This window comes from Penaeus monodon, chromosome 13 (genome assembly GCF_015228065.2).
Source record: "Penaeus monodon isolate SGIC_2016 chromosome 13, NSTDA_Pmon_1, whole genome shotgun sequence".
NCBI classification, from domain to species: domain Eukaryota; kingdom Metazoa; phylum Arthropoda; class Malacostraca; order Decapoda; family Penaeidae; genus Penaeus; species Penaeus monodon.
This window is the reverse complement of record NC_051398.1, coordinates 33,925,672-33,930,671: the sequence shown is the minus strand read 5'-3', so window position 1 is coordinate 33,930,671 and position 5,000 is coordinate 33,925,672. Positions and strand designations below refer to the sequence as shown.

The 5,000-nt window shown below is 42.4% G+C and overlaps 1 protein-coding gene across 4 annotated transcripts in view; it reads left to right on the top strand.

Moving 5' to 3' along the window:
• The first annotated feature begins 3,645 nt into the window (after window positions 1-3,645).
• The window catches only part of LOC119580250 (fibrous sheath CABYR-binding protein-like), a 135,991-nt gene continuing 134,636 nt past the window's right edge, over window positions 3,646-5,000 (top strand). For 2 of the 4 annotated variants that reach the window (XM_037928284.1, XM_037928283.1), the window contains exon 1: window positions 3,647-3,829. The gene's annotated coding sequence lies outside the window, so the exon portion shown is untranslated. Of the gene's footprint in view, window positions 3,830-5,000 lie in introns of all 4 variants that reach the window. The other 2 variants (XM_037928294.1, XM_037928293.1) reach the window with 2 other exon arrangements.

Sequence of the window (5,000 nt, the reverse complement as noted above, 5' to 3'; positions counted from 1 at the left end):
TTTTTGTTTTTTTATGAAGGGAACCTATATACGTGTTCCTTGTTAATAAGGTTCTGTACCCAAAACGTACCGATCACCCCTCCTGGGTACATACCATCGTGCTTCACTTTTACCGTTTTCATGTTGTAATTGTTGTCGAGAACAACAATTTCCCTCCTTGAATATTCACCATTACCATATTACATAAAATACAAACACACAACCGCTATTCCTCTTCCCGTGGTCATTTCCGAAATCATGATTAATATGAACTAATCACCATTATAATCAAGAACAAGAGGACGACCAACAACAAAGAAAGTACTTCTAACAGGAACCGAACCTCCACAAGAGAACCTCATAATGCTCCAGCGCAGTCAACGTGTATTGTGAGCGCGGGCGTGCATCGTCACCTTTAACACTGAAATGGCAATGCACGCAGTGAATCCCGGCCGCTCATGGCGAGTAATGTGATGTTAGAGGGTCCCTTTTCCGTCTTTTTTTTCTCTCTCTCTGGAGACTCGGGATATTTTGTTATCTAATGTCCTCAGAACATAGAGATTGACATGTTTTGTGGTTTACGTATTCCATATTGCTAATTAGATTTTGAACATGAGCAATACGTTTTCATATACGCTCGTGGTACCTTTATCGTTTTGGTTAACGCTAAAACCATAAATTTCATCGGTATCTCTCGCCAATTCAATTACCATTTTGGCATAAAACTAGCACAATAAACATCAAAATGTTTCACATAATATCCTGACGTTTCAGAAGTTCCGATTAATCCACAATCACCTTTGAGATTTCGGTTACCGGTAATGTTCATGTGATAACCGTTTTTTTCTGTTAATCCTAAAAAATTCTCTTTGCTTTATTTATCAATGAAACACTCAACTATACATTTTTACCGTACCACTAGAGTTTTATCTTTCAGTCGTTCAAAGGTGTAAAAAAAAAGAAAAAAAAATCTTTTCATCTCGTCTTCAAATCCAAAACTCCTTAGAGCAGTGATAATTCATTATTAAACAATTTACAACCGCAAGAGGAGAAATGGGAAAGCTGGGGATGAATGTAGTTCCGTCATAATCGGATTAAAGATGTTTCTCGCACGAACAAGTTATAAATAGAAGCAATTCCCTCGCGTATGATATTTTTTTGAGCGAAGCTTCTGCGGAAGAGTTAGGGTTTGGTTCAACGAGCAAAGGCCGATTTCCCTGTGAGCTATGAATAGATTTTTTTCTGATTTTCTTCCTTTTTCTTTTTAACCGAAACTCTTGCGAAAATGGGTATCAGGCAATTCTTTTAGAGGAGAATCAGAGACGCTTGTTTCACACTTCACGTCTTCGCTAACAAACGAGTTTTCGGTGATTTTTATGAAAACAAGTTATTGCTGTTTTTGTCCGCGCAAACAACCTGTGTGGGTCGTGGACAAATTATGGGTTAAGATACGTATGTTGGAAAATAACATCTGTAATATTCTCCCTAAAGCAACCAATGGCTTATAAAAAGTCTTCTGAAAGGTTAGATGCAAACGAAAAGTGTGTTGTGACGTAAACAGAATAAGTGATATATAACATTTATATGTGTTGTTAACAAGTCACATAAAAACAGATTATACCTTTCATACTCCCCGTAATAATTTGTAGTGTGTTTTCAAATCGTTAACACAAGTAGCAGTATTAGGTAAAAAGTGGTGGTGGTGGTGATGGTAGCGGTGGTGGTGATAGTGGTGGTGATAGTGGTGGTGATAGTAGTGGTGGTGGTGATACTGGTGGTGGTGGTGATACTGGTGGTGATAGTGGTGGTGGTGATGGTAGTGGTGGTGATGGTAGTGGTGGTGGTGGTGATAGTGGTGTGGTGATGGTGATGATAGTGCTGGTGGTGGTGATGGTGGTTTTAGTGTTAATAAAAGTGGTGGTAGTAGTAGTAGTGGAAGAAATAGTATAAAAGGAACAGTATAGTAGTAGTCATGATAGTAATAGTAACAGTAGTAGCAGTAGTAGAATTAGTTGTATTAATGGTAGTAATCGTAGCAGTAGTAGTAGTAATAGTAGTAAGAGGTGGTGGTGGAAGTTGTAGTAAAAATAGTAGTAGTAGCAGCAGTAATAATAATAATAATAATAATAATAATAATAATAATAATAATAATAATAATAATAATAATAATAATAATAATAATAATAATAGGAATCGTAGTAGTAGTGATAATAGTAGGTGTTTGGTAGTAGTAGTAGTAGTAGTAGTAGTAGTAGTAGTAGTAGTAGTAGTAGTAGTAGTAGTAGTAGTAGTAGTAGTTGTAGTAGTAGTAGTAGTAGAAGAAGAAGAAGAAGAAGAAGAAGAAGAAGAAGAAGTAGTACTAGTACTAGTAGTGGTGGCATTAATCTAATGGGTAAAAAACACGATTACCTGATAACTTTATGTTGGTTGAATGAGATAGTTTATGGGTAACTAATCACAAATCCTTGCATTGGCAACTCTGCCTAATCATGAGGGATAACAGGAGTTTATAAATCGACTGGAAGTTGAACTTTCCGATGAAATTTTATTTATGATTATGTTATACTTTTTTAAAATTGTGTATTTGAATTTATATGCGATAAATATATTTTGTGCGTATTAAGGCAAACACCACTATTGCACTCTTTATTCCCCATGGCTGATCATCGGAGAGAGAATTTTGCAGTTTTTCATTTTTTTTTCAGTTTCCCTCCGTTAACGACAAGCGTCTCAATACACATCATATTCCCCCATAATCACTTGATCCACCCTGAAAACCGTGATATTATCGATATGCAAATCAACATTTTCATTTCATCATCCTTTGATCCCACAACCCCCCTCCCCCACCTCCCGCCCCCTCATGTGAAACAAGCCGTTTTGTGACCATGCCACGTGCCCGCGCTATCAGCTGATCTACCCGGTTTATTTGAGAAGATCCGCTAATCCACGGCCGGTCTCCCCCCGTTCGGATTGATTAGTAACTGGCGAGTAACAAAGGCTGTGAGGCGGGCGGGCGGCTCGGTCGACGGATGCGCCTCGGGCCACGACGCTTCAGGTGGATGGCCGGCCGCTCCCGCCACCACACCACCGACTTCCTTCCACTTTTAGGCTGAATATTCGTTGCTTTGCGGTAATTACTATGTACGAGAGCGCTTCGTCGACTAGAGAGGCTAGGGCGATTTCTGTATAATCCTCAAAAAGGCGTGGGCTAAAGACTGGGGGGAAAGCGAAGGATACACGCACGCCCGCTGTACACACTCATGCACGCTCGTTGAAAATCGCCAAAGAGGCCGGCTGAAACCACATGTTCACTGTTCGCCGGTTGGGTTGTAGGGTGAGTCCTCCTCTGCCCTTTCAGACTTCATGTGACGTCACCAGCCATTAAACAGTTTATATTTCTTTCCCTGAAAAGATGGGCGTTTACATCTCTTTGTGTTGTTTGAGGTCATAGTTTCAAACAGTTAGAGCCAAAACTACGTCTTTGAAGACTAACGATCGTTTTCTCCATACTGACTCTCGCCGATGCGATGGAGAGCTTATGAGATCATTTTCATTGGTCCTGGAGAAGTTATCTAGTCCCCAAATTGGGGGAAAATGAGAGTTGGGCTTTGGGGGAGGCGCGGGGAGGCGAGGTAAGAGCGCGGCCGCGAGGGAGTGCGGCTCGCACGAAGAACAGCCGTCAGTTCTCAACGAGCAGTGCCCGTGGAAGGTTTCGTTCACTGTGTCTGGTGTGTGTTCAATTAATATATCGAATAGTGTGAATATATCAGTGAATTTAGGCATAGTGCGGATTTAGAAGCGAGAGACAGACTGTAATCTGAAGCCCACCGCGGGAATTAAAGCGTAGGTAAGTGCACAAAGGGAGAAACGGTGTTTGAGTTCCGCGCCGGCGAGGAGAGGCTGTCGGGGACGCGGCGGCGGCGCCACGTGAGGACTCTCCTGTCACCGCCAGGCCCTTCCTCTTTTGCGCGCCAAAGGCGGACAGGGGAGGGGGCCGCGTCCTCCGCGTTTCGGGAGGTGGTTGCAGGCGCTGGTTGATGGGAATCCTTGCAGTGTGCGGGTGTGTTTGGCGTGACGGCCGTGCTCCGAACGGCTGGCTGTGCGCAAATTTTCGGCTAATTGCCGGTAGGACCTTATCCTCTGGGGATTTTGGGGGCAATTAATGCGTGGAGTCAGGTCACACGGGGGAACGCCTGGTCATCCCTGACTGATCGAGAGGATACAGGTGTACAGTACAGGAACAAACTCTCAATTAAATATAATTAATGTCCATCCGAAGCGAAGCGCGGTAGACACTCGAAACGACCGTTTTGGTATCCGGTGGAAGCAAGTATGGGAATTTCAAAAACTTTAAATTTGCAGGGTAAGGACACCGTGGCCGTTCACACCATAAGTCACTTCGTGCTGAACCAGGGAGACTTTTCGTGATCACAAAGTTTGATGTGAATGGTGCTGAGTGCGAAATCGATCTTAGGTTGGAATAGTTGGTAATTAAGTTTGGACCGTAAAAGGAAACCAGTAAGATTATCATAATAGTAAAACCAGGCAAAAGTCGGTACATCAAATATTTTCTGAACAAGAAATGGACATGGTTTATTTTTGCATCCGAACACATGTGATTCTTGTATTAAACGCGTTGTCCAATTCGCCCACTTTCATTTTCCTAGTTGTTTTCACCAATTCTTCTCTTTGTCGATCTGCAAGTTTTTTTTCCTTAGGTCTTACCAGTTATTTTATTTCTCTCCATCTTCCCATCTTCCCCGCCTATACCAGCCATCAATAAAGATTTCCCTCGCTTCTACCTGGCAGCCACCCAGCGATATCTGTAAAGAAATCCTCATGTACCTCTACTAATCGCCAAATCCCCATGAAAGTCTACTGTATAGGTCTTCGCACATTATATAAAATCCAGCCCCTACAGACTGCCGAGCTTGTCTAATCTCTTCTATTATTTCCACTCCACCCCCCCCCTCTCTCTCTCTCTCTCTCTCTCTCTCTCTCTCTCTCTCTCTCTCTCT